General features: G+C 32.5%; 1 long non-coding RNA gene and 1 other non-coding gene across 2 annotated transcripts in view; one reads left to right on the plus strand and one right to left on the minus strand.

The window, feature by feature from the left end:
- LOC114669989 (uncharacterized) overlaps window positions 1–15,141 on the plus strand; it is a 364,550-nt gene that overhangs the window by 41,661 nt on the left and 307,748 nt on the right. The window lies entirely within an intron of this gene.
- LOC114670238 (small nucleolar RNA U13) lies at window positions 11,510–11,613 on the minus strand. The gene has a single exon (XR_003719719.1). It is a non-coding gene; the product is annotated as a small nucleolar RNA U13 (small nucleolar RNA).

Below are 15,141 nucleotides of genomic sequence, written 5' to 3' on the forward strand. Positions count from 1 at the left end.
GAAAGTTTGAAAACATAAACATGTTTTAAAATTGAGAAGTAACATCAAGAGCTTGTGTATATTCTTCTATTTTCACATTGATATGGTTTGGCTGTGTCTCCACCCTAATCTCATCTTGAATTGTAGTTCCCATAAATCCCACATGCTATGGGAGGGAACCCGTGGGAGGTAATTGAATCATGGGGAGTGGATCTTCCCCATGCTGTTCTCATGATGGTGAATAAGTCTCACTAGATCTGATGGTGTTACAAAGAATAATTCCCCCACACACTGTCTTTTGTGCCTGCCACCACGTAAGATGTGGCTTTGCTCCCCCTGCCCCTTCCAACATGATTGTGAGGACTCCCCAACCATGAGTAACTGTGAGTCAATTAGACCTCTTTCCTTCATAAATTACCCAGTCTTGAGTATGTCTTTATTAGCAGTGTGACAACGAACTAATACGTACATTGAATTAAAACTAAAATCAACACCAATGAAAGTGCAATTGGTATAATTCAACCAAATATAATGGATGACACATTGGGAATTATCACTTTAAAATATTGTGCTTCAGGCCGGGCACAGTGGCTCACGCCTGTAATCCCAGCACTTTGGAAGGCCGAGGCGGACACATCATGAGGTCAGAAGATCAAGACCATCCTGGCTAACATGGTGAAACCCCATCTCTACTAAAAATACAAAAAAAAAAAAAAAAATTAGTCAAGCGTGGTGGCAGGTGCCTGTATTCCCAGCTACTCAGGAGGCTTTGGCAGGAGAATCATTTGAACCCGGGAGGTGGAGATTGCAGTGAGCCGAGATCACGCCACTGCACTCCAGCCTGGGTGACAAAGCGAGACTCTGTCTCAAAATAAATAAATAAATAAATAAATAAATAAATAAAAATAAAATCTTGTGTTTCAGTTAATTTGAACTTTCAACCTGGCTTAATTAGACAAAGAACAACTTAAAACATTTAGTAGTATTTGTAAGTTTTAAAAAACCTTACCTGTTTTGGTTCTTAAGGTTAAACAAATTTTAGAAACTTTTAGCAATTTTTCCTTTTCAATTGTTATGGTTAAATCCAGGGACTGGAAAAGTAATACTCTCTCCCTCTCCTAACTTTAACCTTTCTTTAAAGATGGACTTTTTAAAAAGTTAATTTTCTCTTTTCTGAAGGGTTCAGAAATTCAAATCATTGAATTTACTACTGTGAAAAGATTCTTCATTATGATTCTTATTTTTTTATATAAAAGATGTCAGCAAATTAACAACTGAATTCACATTTAAGAACGCTGCTAGCCATAGGCTGTGTTGATTGATCACCAAGGTGAATTTAACATTAGGCTTTATCTCCAAAGTTAAGTTCTATTGAAACCAGTGTTAACTGACTCTTTTCAATTTTCAATATATTTTATTTTTTGTCTTTTACCGTGAATATGGTGGTTACCCATAAGAACAGTGTTTTTCCTTTTTATATAAAACTTAATGCTATAAAAAGTCTTCAAATAGTTACTGATAATAATTTACATGATTTTAAGTAAACTAATAGGTTCTTGAGGGTAGAGCTGGAATAAATAGTTGTAGAATAAATACATAGTTAAAATGATTATTCTTTTTCTTCAGGTATCTCCACAGAATTTAGTATAATATTAAAATAGAGATTAGTTATATAACAACTGCATAAATGTAAAGATCTAAAAATTTTTCTAAACCTTTATGTGTTTGTATATGTACAAATAAAATCTGAAAATAAATTTTGGCCAAGTATCAATATGAATTCAAATCACTTTTTTTTTTTTTTGAAATGGAGTCTCACTTTGTCGCCCAGGCTGGAGTGCATGGCGCAATCTTGGCTCACTGCAACCTTCACCCCCTGGGTTCAAGCGATTCTTCTGCCTCAGCCTCGTGAGTAGCTGGGACTACAGGCACGCACCACCACTCCCACTTAATTTTTGTATTTTTAGTAGAGACAGGGTTTCACCATATTGGCCAGGCTGGTCTCGAACTCTTGACCTCGTGATCCACCTGCCTCGGCCTCCCAAGGTGCTGGGATTACAGGCATGAGTCACCACACTTGGCCTCAAAACACTTCTTAAACAATTTTGAAGTTTCATAGTGAAATATATTATACTTCAAAGCATGTACCCACATATATAGTTTTACATTTCACATTACAATGAATTTGAGAAATTATTTTTGTTTTGGAGATGAGATGCAAATAAGTCATGTTTTAATAGAATTTTAGTTAGACAGGTAACATATATTCTTGCCTTCATTATTTTTTCCAACTCTGTGTTTTCATTTTAGGAATTAATTTTTTAGATATCTGTTATTTTGGTTTTGGTATATAAATGAAAGTTTATTACAAAATTCATATTATCATCAAGCACGTCTGCTTTTTTCCTAATGGTTTATATTGACTTGAAACTAAAAACATTTTGTGGATGAATGAAGTTTATTAATCTTATTACAAATACTTTAGAAAATTTGACCATTACTCCATTTGGGAGTATTCATTTCCATGTGGCATTATATCAAACATGCAACACACATTATCCTTCTCCCAAAGTGTAATAGTTGACCGTTAAACAATACGAATTCAAACTGAATGAGTCTACTTATGTGTGGATTTTCTTTCACCTCTGCCACCCATGAAACAGAAAGACCAGCCCTTCCTCTTTCTCCTCAGCCTGCTCAATGTGAAGATGACAAGGGTGAAGATCCTTATGCTGAGCCACTTACACTTAATTATTAGTACATACATTATTATCTTCCTTATGATTTCCTTAGTAACATTTTCTAACATTTTTTGTAATAATATAGTATATATTAATAATGCATAAGACATGAAAATATTTATTAATTCACTATGTTATCACCGACTTCCAGTCAACTATTAACTATTATCTATTAACTGCTAGTAACAGTTAAATTTCGGGGGAGTCAAAAGTTATGTGCAAATTTTGGACTGCACTATAGGTGGCAACCCCCATGTTGTTCAAGTGTCAACTGAATATTCAATTCAAATAAACTAAGAGTATTCAGTGAGGTGGTGAATGGAGTGAAAGTGAACGGTTCGTCGTGAAGCATACCACACATAGATGCCCCATTCTAGAGCATGTTAATTGGTAAAGATTAACTGTCAAAGCAAGCCTCCTCTCAGAGAGTATCTAATTTTATTTGGTTTTGTTCTTTCTGAATGGATGACCTTTTCTAAGTACCTTGAAGAAGTAAGGATGATATTCAAGTGTGATATTTCATTGCTAGTCCAAAGGGAATTGTTCGTGAATTTCCTCCAAGTGTCTAACAGTATTAAAGAGCAATGTGTTTTTGGTACTTTCAGAAAACGACAATAGCATCTTGGAGAGAAATGCACTATGGACATGCACACTTGACAACTAAATAGAAAGTGGCAATTACAACTTGCAAAATGTTAACATTTGTTGATAATTTAGCTTTTCAATTAGGAATAAACCTACTCTGAAAGACTAGTTTTTTATAGGCACTTCATTACAAGCTATGGACATACATTTTCTATGAAAAGTAATTAATTATTTTATGTTGTTTTCCAGTATGAGGTTGAATTAATGGTATCATTTGGCTACCAAGTCTATTGTACCCACCTCAAACATTGGAAAATAGACTTTTGAAAAAAATACACTTTTTTTTGGCAAAATTTTATGTATTGGGTATTTTCTGACAAGAACTGAATCTGCATGGTTTTCTATGAAAACATTATTTGTCTTTTTTTTCTTACCTCTGATTATAAGAATGGGTCTTAAGTCCTTATAAGACTACAAATCCGACATATTAACCAAAAGCTGTTTGGAAGTATTTGTTTTGGAAATGTCAAATTTGTATCAATGTGACTATAACACTTTTATATATTAATGAGTGGGCAGTTACAGAAATCAATATTACTAGACTGATTCAGATCATGTGTTATAAATGAAGGTTAACTGCTTCCACTGCAGTCCTTACAACCAGAGGTCAAATAAGAGAGCCAAGTAAGAGCTCTGATTTTTGTGAGTAAAAGCTCTGAGTTGAGATCATTTGAAGGAATCATACACTTTATTACTACTTTGTTTCCTATTTGGAAGTGTATATAGAGATCATTATGTTGAAAATAATAATATATTTTCTAGGTTCAACCATCAGGAGATGTTACTAAAAGTCTATTATTAGTGAGGTCCTATAAAGGAAGCCAGAAATATAACAATAAGAAGACAGATAAGCTATTATCCTCCCCAAGCTTCCTTAGTATAATATCCATCCTCATAGAGTTTTCAGGTTCTTGCAGCAGCTACATTTGACCCAGGGACATAAAATCTTTATATCTATTATATTGTTGGTGCTGTCAAAAGTACTATTACCATATTTTTCTTTCTTTTCTCATTAAAAGTATAGAGTTTTACAGTTTACGATAATTAGCACCCTGAAATTAAGGTGTGACTTGATTCCAAGTTTAAACAGTTTATACATTTGCTGTCTAGTAGTAGATTTCAGATTATAAAAGGGAAAATAGAATATTCCCCACTGCCTACCTAGATTTTCCTTCATGTTGCCAATCGCAGGAGGCTTAGAAAGCAATACTCTGACATTGTTTTGTGATATTCATTGATTATGCCAAAGTTGATTGCCTACTCTGTGAAAGGAAGGCTCTAAGAGGGAGGAGGTTAGGAAACTAAGATCTATGTTCTGGTCTCTAGAAATTTGTGGTACAGATACATCTTTTCCCATGTTCTACTCCATGGAATAGTGTTTCAAGGACATATAAATATATTCATTCAGAGAAACCTACAAATTACCACTATTTCATTGCCCTATTGTACATATGGTATGTCAGACTGAAAAAAGTTCTGTAACAGAGAAAACTATCCAATTATAACTTGCTAAAACTCGTGACTAAGGAATCATTTGGCAGTGCATATATTAACACTGAAGGACCAAAGAGTGTTGATTGGGTCTTAGAGTGAAAATGTTGGATGAATATATTAGCTCTGAAAGCAGCTGTTTCATTCTTCATTGTGGTTTCTTTGTAAGTGACAATAAAACTAAGAATAAAGAATAAAGTTCAAATTTTACAGAAATATTATGATATATTAATAAGGATACCACACTATGACCTAACATGTTTTTCATTTAATGATGGTAATATGAATATTAGCTTATATATTAATATATTTAAAAGAAACTTGTTATAATAATATATGATAAAGCAATGTTACAAATCATTGATTTCAGATAAGAAATGGAAATATCATAGATCATACATTGTTTTACACAGAAAATGGGTCAGACTTTGATACTAGCAGGATATGCCATCAAATAAAAACACATCAAAACGGTAAGCTTACCTTATTGGCTTAGTGTGAAATATATGCTGAGTTGTCACATAATTTGATACTGAATCTGAAAATTATTGCTAATTTGAATTTTCTTTTGTATAAACAGTTAAAATGTCAAAAGCTTTGAAATAGACTTTTACATTTGATTTTCAAATATCACAGCTTTTCAATGAGATCATAAAATTTTATGGAATCTCTATTGTTGCAAATGACAAAATTCGCTAATATACAATAAAGAAATGTAGTAGAATTATTGAAAATTTATAATTATTTCAAACTTCCGTTTAAACTACAATGTTGAGAGAAGAAGATTCAAGAAACTTCATCCTTAAAGCCAGATCATGATACCTATCTTTCTTCCCAACTGAACATTTTATCAGGAAGCGGCTGCTGGAATATAAGGGACTAGAATTGTTAGATGATCCATCAATTTCTTTCAAGTACAGCTATACTGCCAGTTGGCAGTTGAACATTCCTCATATCTAATTGCGTTTACCTTTGTTGCTTTAACATTTTTAGAATTTTTGTCATCTAATTTTCTCAGCTCCTTTTCACTTACAAAGAAGCAATATTACAGAAACTCATTACTTCTGCAGCTGCAAACTAATGCTTTCAAATGTATTCCCTTGGTGTTATCATAGCACTACATATCTTGAAACAGGTGTTTTCCACTTATGCCTCTTTAATGATCCATTCTTCTTGTCATGTTGTCTAATAGAGTAAATATAACATCATAATTACTAAAATTTTAAGAATCAATTCACTGCAAACAGATCAATGTATTTGTTCTAGTGACCTCTCTGAGATAATTTTCTACCATGCACTGCTTCTTTGCTTCAGCCATACTAGTCATCTTGTTGCTCTTCATGTACTCCAAGCCACACCAAGTTAGACCTTTCAATTTCATTATTGCACTTTACATGAACACTCTGTTCCCTAATATCAGCATGCCTTTTACACTGATTTCATTCAGCTCTCTGCTGGAATGAAACCTTCACAGACAGACCTGTTTTCTCATACTATCAGAAATACTGCCCTCAACACCTGCATCACCATTTCCTTCCTTACATGATTTATATTTCATCACAACCAAAATCCCTGCATGACATATTCTGTATTTGCTTGTTTCCTTGTTTGTTGCTTATCTCTCCTCATTTACTCCTCACGGACTGTAAATTCCAAGATAGCATAATTGTATGTGTTTTGGTCATTGCGTTTCTTTAGTGCTTAGAAGAGTGCCTGGCATAATGAAGGCACTAAATAATTTTTAATAATTAATATTTAAAAATTTTAATACATTAATATACTAGCTAGGTGGTTTATATTGCATGAAGTCCTATTTTCTAAATCCTTGTATTAGTTTCAGAACTAAAAATAAGTGTGAAGGAGACAGAATGTACTGGAGCTTTTTGAATATTCACTATGCTTAATACACTCTAATATAAATTACTTTCATTTTATATTAAATATTATAAGGCAATCATTTTATGAATATTACTTTAAATAATTCTGGGGTACCTGTATCCAAAAAGAAACCAGAGAACTTCTCCTTTTGAGACGGAGTCTCGCTCTGTCGCCCAAGCTGGAGTGCAGTGGCCAGATCTCAGCTCACTGCAAGCTCCGCCTCCCGGGTTTACGCCATTCTCCTGCCTCGGCCTCCCGAGTAGCTGGGACTACAGGCACCCGCCACGTCGCCCGGCTAGTTTTTTTGTACTTTTTAGTAGAGATGGGGTTTCACCGTGTTAGCCAGGATGGTCTCGATCTTCTGACCTCGTGATCCGCCCGTCTCGGCCTCCCAAAGTGCTGGGATTACAGGCTTGAGCCACCACGCCCGGCCACCAGAAAACTTCTCTAAACATTACTGTATGGCTCTAAAAATATCAGCAGTTTTATTTTGCTGATTTCAAAAGCAGTTTCCTGAGGTGGAACACTGCTCTAAAGAGAGCGCAGAGCCAAGTATTTGTCTGATAATCGTTCCTTGGGAATATTTTACAACTTCATAAAATATTGAAAACAATTAAAATGATATTTTTATTACAATCAGAATTATTCGAAGGAGTTTATAGCATGACACGTGGCAGATAAAAAATATCCTAGCGGACTTATGTCATTCTTGGTTCCTTACACACACTTTCATTGCTTTGCAAAGATAACAGTGCATATGATGATCGAGTATAAATTTCAAGAATCTAAGGCAAGTTGGCATACTTAATCTCAGGCTTGTGTAAACTGGAATATCTTTGTCCAATTTCCTACTATCTTTCTCACTTTCTTAGTGTTTATCTATTTGTAGCTCATTCTCCCTAAATTTATATTTCAGATTATGCAGTTGTCTCATATGTGTTGATAATTTTAATCTAAAGCAAAGGCAATGTAATACTTGAAATACAATTCTTACATTTTTACCTAATAATAGATTTTGAAAGATCAGTAACTAATTTGAAGAGATTTGTTCTAGTTACCACCTTATCAGTGACTCCTATGGTACACATTGATGTGTAATGAAGGAGTTCTTCACTGTGGACTTCTTAAATTATTACCTATTAATAATGATATTTACTTATTACTTTTTTCATATTTAAGCTGTATGTTTAGTATTTATATGAAAACTCATGTGCTTATAAATCCATTCACATTTCTTTCCATGAAAAATATTGTGTTAATCCATTTGAGTTGCTATAAGGAATACCTGGGACTGCATAATTTATAAAGAAAAGAGGTTTATTTAGCTCACAGTTCTGCAGGCTGTATAACAAATATGGTGCCAGTATCTGCTCCTGGTGAGGCCTCAGGAAACTTCCAATCATGGTGAAAGGCAAAGTGGGAGCCTGTGTATCACAGGCAAAAGAGAGAGCAAGAGAGTGAATGGTGAGGTGTCAGGCCCTTTAAAAACCAACTCTTACATGAACTCATTACTGCAGGGAAGGCACGAAGGTATTCATTAGGGAGCCACTCACGGTGATCCAAACACCTCCCACCAGGACTCACACTTCAACATGAGATTTGGAGGGGAGAAAACATCCAAACTATATCTTATATTTAGGGAATTTTGCTTTTGATATTGCTTTTATAATAGTGACCTTAAAAAAAAAAGTTTTAACATGGCGAACAACTAAAAGTAATGATTATTGCCTTTGCTAATGTCAAGTTAAACAGATGACAACATTTGTAAGAAGAAATAGTGTATAACAGATAATAAGGAAGTAGTGATAATAAGTCTGTTTTCAGAAAGTCAGGCTTTTCATTAAGTCTGGATGGAAATCAATGGCATTTGAAAACATTTTCAACTTTGCCTTTGTGTATATAGGCAAAGATATGATAGATATTTCATAGTAAATCCTGCATTTAGTGTAATTCACTGCATTCCTATAATAAGTAAATATATATTACTTTATACAAAAAGGCATTCTTAAAAGTCGTATATAAATCAGATTTTATGCTCTTTGAATATCAAGCCATATTTCTCATTGACTGACACTGTAATTTCAGAGATGTGTTCTCAAAGAAAAATAATTGGTTCCTGAGCCTCAAAATTTCATATCAGAAAGTAGCAAAGGTCTAACTTAAATTTTAAAATAAATGAATATTTTTACAATAAATTATTTCTATTAATACTTAAGTGGAAAACTATGCTTAGAATCATCCAGTATTGTGTTAGACACCTATGAAGACTAACTCTAATATGTGAAGAAAACAGCGTTGTCTTTTATAAAATATTTTTCTTTGTAAAAATTGTCTAAGAACCTCTTAATAGTGTTTATCTTTCTACTTCTTGGTGGCTGTATTTGTTCACCTGCCAGGTCTTTTCTAAACATGGCTATTACAGATGATAAAGCTGTCAAAAAATGCAACATGAAATTCTAGTATTTTTAAGAAACAAGAGAAGCTATTTATAAATGTAATATTGGTGTAAACAATTCAACTAACTGTAAGAATTTAGGATGAAAGCTCTTCTTAGTGTCCCATGTTTGAGGGAAAAAAGCTCTATTTTGCCCCAATTTAAGACACAAATATGCCTTTTGGAGTTGTCTTTGTTTTTGCATTATGTAGGGAAAAATAGCACTATTATGATAAAATGGCAGTGTTAAAATGTAAATTTTTTTCTAAATTATTATTATTGTATTCTCTCTGCCTCAGGAGACCAATATTTAGTTTAAAATAAATATACTGGCATTAGGGTGATGATGTACAGACATAGACAGAAATAGAACCATGTTCACATGATTACTCTGAATGATTTTACATTAAATATCATACTTTTTATTGCAGTGTTTTACTGAGCTTTATGTTTTCTTATTTCTGAAAATAGCTTATTTGGATAAAACTAAGACCACTTTCAGTAATGTAGAAAGACTCACATTTCCTTAGAAACACAGTAAAATATTCTGAAGATATTCTCATCATGATATTTCACTTGAAATTGTTATTTCTGTTATTTTTTTGAGAAAATTCTTTGAGAAATCAAGGATGAGTTCTGTGAGTATTTGATACAATTTGGAAATTTCTGTTTGTTTTGATTGTTTTTAAAATTTATTTTTTAAGTAATTAACCTTTCCACACCTGATTAAATGAACATTTTTTGACCTTTGTTATCCTAGAAGTGGACAGAGTATGGATGAGCATAACACTAAATATAGGTAACTTATAACAGATGTTTATATATGACCTGGAAAGCTAAAGGTTTATCTTGCTGCATTTCTATCTGCAGTAAAAGGTCTATCACACCTTGTTTGATACTTTTGAAAGCATTGAAGCATCTTATTGCATAGGTAATTTTACTATCTTCATGGTCCATAAACCATATACATCTTTTAAATGAATATTTATAGTAGTCATTCTTAAAGGTGTATCTTATAGATCCAGGTCATTAGTAGCTTAGGAGGGACCAAGTTAAACATATTACATGGGAGTACGGTAGATGTGGTGATGCATAACTAGGAGAATTGTGGACAAAGTGATTTGTCGCCTTATTACCTCTTCAAAGGAGGACGTGTTGTCCCAGCATTAAGGAGTGCTTTCTACAAACATTCTTTCTCTCTCAGCAACACCACTGTCTCCACCATTCCCTCTCAGAGATTTCAACTAGCATCAGACAGCTGCCTTCTCAAAGTTACCCCTCCCAAGATCCTGCATGCAGTGACAGATGCAGCGAGGGCATGGCTTTAAGACCTGGCTATCTTTGCTCAGTGATGAATAATGTGAGATTTTTTTTTTTATCTCCAGAGCATCCCTAGTGATCAAGGCCCTGTGCAGATGACTCAAAAAATTACATTTTCTGTTCCAACTTCTAAGCGTGGAATCCTTGAATGACAATAGCGTTAGTAACTGGCATTAAATGAACTATATTTCATTAGATACTTGACATCCTCTTTTGGATGTCCCGATAACATGTCCAATTAGCTTGTTCAAAACCAAACTCATAATTCTGTTCTTTTAAACCAGGGTTTTGTTTGGTTTGGTTTATATGTATTTATTTTTATTTGTTTATATTCTCCAATTTTGTATTTTGGTAAAAATACACATAATGTAATTATCACTAATTACATTTATATTATTGTTCAGTCATCATTATTGTCCATCCCCAGAACTCTTACAATCTTTAAAACTGAAAAATTTTCCCTCCCTTTGCCCCTGGCAACCGTTATTTCACTGTCTGTTCTGAGGATTTTGACTACACTGAGTACCTCATATAAGTAGAATAATAGAGTATTTGCCTTTCTGTGACTGGCTTATTTTACTTGATAGAACACCCTCAAGGTTCACACATGTAGCATATATTAGAATTTCCTCCCTTCTTAAGGTTGAATAATATTTTATTGCATACAAAAACCACATTTTGCTTATCCATTCTACTGTTGATAGACTCTTGAGTTGCTTCTAAATTTTAGCTATTATTAGTAATGCTGTTAACAACATGGGTATAAAAATGCATATTTAAGAAACTATTGGGTACATACCTGGAAATGGAATTGCAGAATCATATGGTAATTTCACGTTGAATTTTTGAGGATTCACCATACTATTTTTCACAACAGTTTCACCATTTTATATTTATTCCCACTAACAGTGCACAAGGGTTTTATGTTCTTTACTTTCTTGCCAAATCATTATTTTCTGATTTATTTTGATAAATACCATCCTAAATGGGTATGAGCTGGTATCTCATTTTTTTTTTTTTATGTCTGATGGGTAATATGCTGATGTGGTAACAAGGTTTGAGGGTGGCACATCTTGCACCTGCATTTGAACACCCAGTCATCACGCTTATGAACTACAAAATAATCTCATTGTAGTTTTTATTTGCATTTTCCTAATGATTAGTGATGTTAAACATGTTTTCAAGTGTTTATTTGCCATTTGTATATCTTCTTTGGATAAATGTCTATCAAGTGTTTTGACCATTTTTGAATCAGGTTGCTTGTTTTTTGTTATTGAGCTTTAGGAGTCCTCTGAATATTCTGAATATTAATCCCTTACTAGATATACGTTCTGCAAATATTTTCTTCCATTAGGTAAATTGCCTTTTACTCTAGTGATAATTTTCTTTTGAGGCGTGCATTTCTACTTCTTCTTTTTTTTTTTTTTTTTTTTTTTACTTTTTGTTAAGCTCGTTTGCCTCTTTTTAATTTTGTTGTGTGAACATCAGGTGTCTTATTATTGCCAAATATGAAGTATTAAAACTTATCTTTCTTGTAAGAGTTTATAGTTTTAGGTCTTCCATTTAGGTCATGGATCCATTTTGACTAAATTTTTGTATATGGTGTTAAGAATCCAACTTTATTAGTTTGCATATGGATAGCTCATTTTCCCTGCAACATTTATTGAAAATATTGCCTTTTCCCCATTGAATACTCTTGACACCATAATTTAAAATCATTTGACCATATATGTGAGACTTTACTTCCAGGCAACCTTTCTTATTACACTGGTCCATATGTCTGTCTTCATGCCAGTACCACAATGTTTTGATTACTGTAGCTTTATAGTAAGTTTGGAAATCAGGAGTCTGAGTGTTCTAGCTTATTCTTTTCCAGGATCAATTTAGCTATTTGGAGTCCTTTGAGATTCCATATGAATTTTAGGATGAGTTTTTTTGTATTTCTGCTTTAAGACATCATTGGGATTTGGATAGGCATTGCATTTTCTGTAGATTTGCTGTGAATCTGTGGTGTTGACATTATAACAATGTTAAGTCTTCCAATCATGAACATGCAATGCCTTTCCATTCATTTTTATATTCTTTAATTTCTTTTGGAATGTTTTGTAGCTTTTATAGGACAGATCATTTATTTTCTTGGTTAAATAAAAAGTATTTTATCTTTATGATGCTATTGCAAATTAAATTATTTTATTAATTTTGTTTTTGGATTATTCTTTGTTGTTGTGTAGATATGTACTTGATTTTATGTGGTGACCCAATTTATTGGTTTTGCTATTTTTAGTGGAATCTTTATCATTTTCTGTAAATAAGATTATATTATCTGTAAACAAAGATAATTTGACTTCTTCTTTTCCAATTTTTTGCCTTTTATTTTACTTTTTCTTACATATTTTTTTTTTGGCCAGATCTTTTAGTACTATATTAAATAGTAGTAAGCTCAGGCATCCTTGCCTTGTTGCTTATCATAGAGGGAAAACTCTAAGTTTTTCACGATTGACTATGATGTTTTATATGGGACTTTTACATATGAAATTTTATTAGGTTAAGGTGGTTTCCTTATATTTCTACTTTGTTTTTTTTTTTTTTTTAATCATGAAAGGGTGTAAAATTTTGCCAAATGCTAGTTATGCATCAATTGAGATAACCATGTGATTCTTACCCTTCATTGTTAATATGGTATATTACATTTGACAATTTTTGTATGTTGAAATATCTTTGATTTCCATTAGTATTAATAAATCTCTTTTGCTCATGGTCTATAGTAATTTTAATCTGCTGCTTATTAGCTTGTTTTGCTAGTAATGTTTTGAGAATTTTTGCATCAGTGTTTACAAAGGATACGTCTATGGTATTAGGGTAATGCTGTCTTACAGAATGAGTTTTGGAAATGTTCCCTTATGACAGCATTTTTGGAAAAGTTTGAAAAAGATCGATGCTAGCTCTTTAAATGTTTTATGGAATTCACTGGTGATGCCATCAGGTCCAGGGCTTTTGATGTCGGGAGATATTTTATTACTGATTCAATCTCTTACTAGTTATCAGTCTATTTACATTTTTATTTTATCATTATTTAGTCTTGATAAGTTTTGTATCTCTAGGAATTTTTCCATTTCATATGTTATCAGATTTCTAAGCACAGTTTTTAATAGTACTTTCTTATAGTCATTTTTATTTCTGTAGAATTGATAGCAAAGTCACCATTTTCATTTCTCAGTTTAGTAATTTGAGTCTTCTCTCTTTTTCTCTTAATCCGTCTAGTCAAAAGTTTACTAATGTTGTTGATCTTTTCAAACAACCAGCTTTTGGTTTCATTGTTTTTCTATCATCTATTTTGTCTATCTCTGCTCTAGTCTTTATTATCTCCTTTCTTCTACTTGCCTTCAGTTTGTTTTTCTGGTTTAAGTTGTAAAGTGGTTGATTTGAGATCTGTCTTTTTCTAAATTAAAAGAAAATATTTCTTACTTTTTAATGTAAGCATTTATACCTATACATTTCTCTCTTAGCACTGCATTTTCTCTGCCTCATAAATTTTGGCATGTGGTGTTTTAGATTTCATTTATCGCTAAATACTTGTACATTTCCCCTGTTATTTCTTCTTTGATCAATTGGTAATTTAGAAATATATGTTTAATTTCCACAAATTTTTTGATTTTTCCACTTTTTCTTTTGTTACTAATTTCTAACTTAATTTTGTTGTCGTTAGTAAAGATATTTCGTATGATATCTTTTAAGCCTATTGAGATGTAATTTGTGGCCTAACACATAATCCATTCTGGAAAAGGTTCCATGTGCACTGGAGAAGAATGCATATTCTGTTGTGGGGTAGAATATTCTGTAAATATCTCTTACATCTTGTTGGTTTATTGTGTTTTATAAGCCCTCAGTTGTTATTTATTTCTTTACTTATCTTCTGATTGTTTTATCCATTAATCAGGGTAGATTTTGAAGTCTTCAATTATTATTGTAGAACCATTTATTTTTCCTTCAATTATCTCGAACTTTCCTTCTAATGGTCTGTTATGTACATGTTGATATTTGTTATAGCTTCTTGGAATATTGAACCTTTTATTAATAATGTCCTCTTTTGCTTCTTGTAACCTTTTAACAGTTATTTAAAGTCTATTTTATCTGGTATTAGTATAACCACCCCAGTACTCTTATGGTTACTGTTTACATGGCGTGTCTTTTTCTATCCTTTCACTTTCAGTCTGTTTGTGTATTCAGATACAGAGTGAGTCTCTTTTAGACAGTATATAGTTGGATCATGGCCATCATCCATGCTGCCAGTATCAGTCTTTTGTTTGAAGGGCTTTGCCATTTAAAATTAAAGTAATTGTTAATAAGAAGATAACTATACCTGTCATTTTGTTATTTATTTTCTAGATGCCATGTAGCTTTTATATGAATTTCTTGTATTACTGTCTTTTTTAGTATTGAATTTATATTTTGTAGTGAAAATTTAAATTCCTTTCATATGTGTTTTAATGTATATTCTATAATTATTTTCTTTGAGGGTATCATGAGTATTAACAGTCAACACTCTAAAATTATAATACTCTAATTTGAATGTATATTAGCTAAAGTTCAATAATATACAAAAACTCAGCTCCTATAACATCTTCAGTCACATTTTTTTCAGTTATTAATGTG

The sequence above is a fragment of the Macaca mulatta genome, chromosome 9 (assembly GCF_049350105.2).
Source record: "Macaca mulatta isolate MMU2019108-1 chromosome 9, T2T-MMU8v2.0, whole genome shotgun sequence".
In the NCBI taxonomy this organism is placed as follows: Eukaryota; Metazoa; Chordata; class Mammalia; order Primates; family Cercopithecidae; genus Macaca; species Macaca mulatta.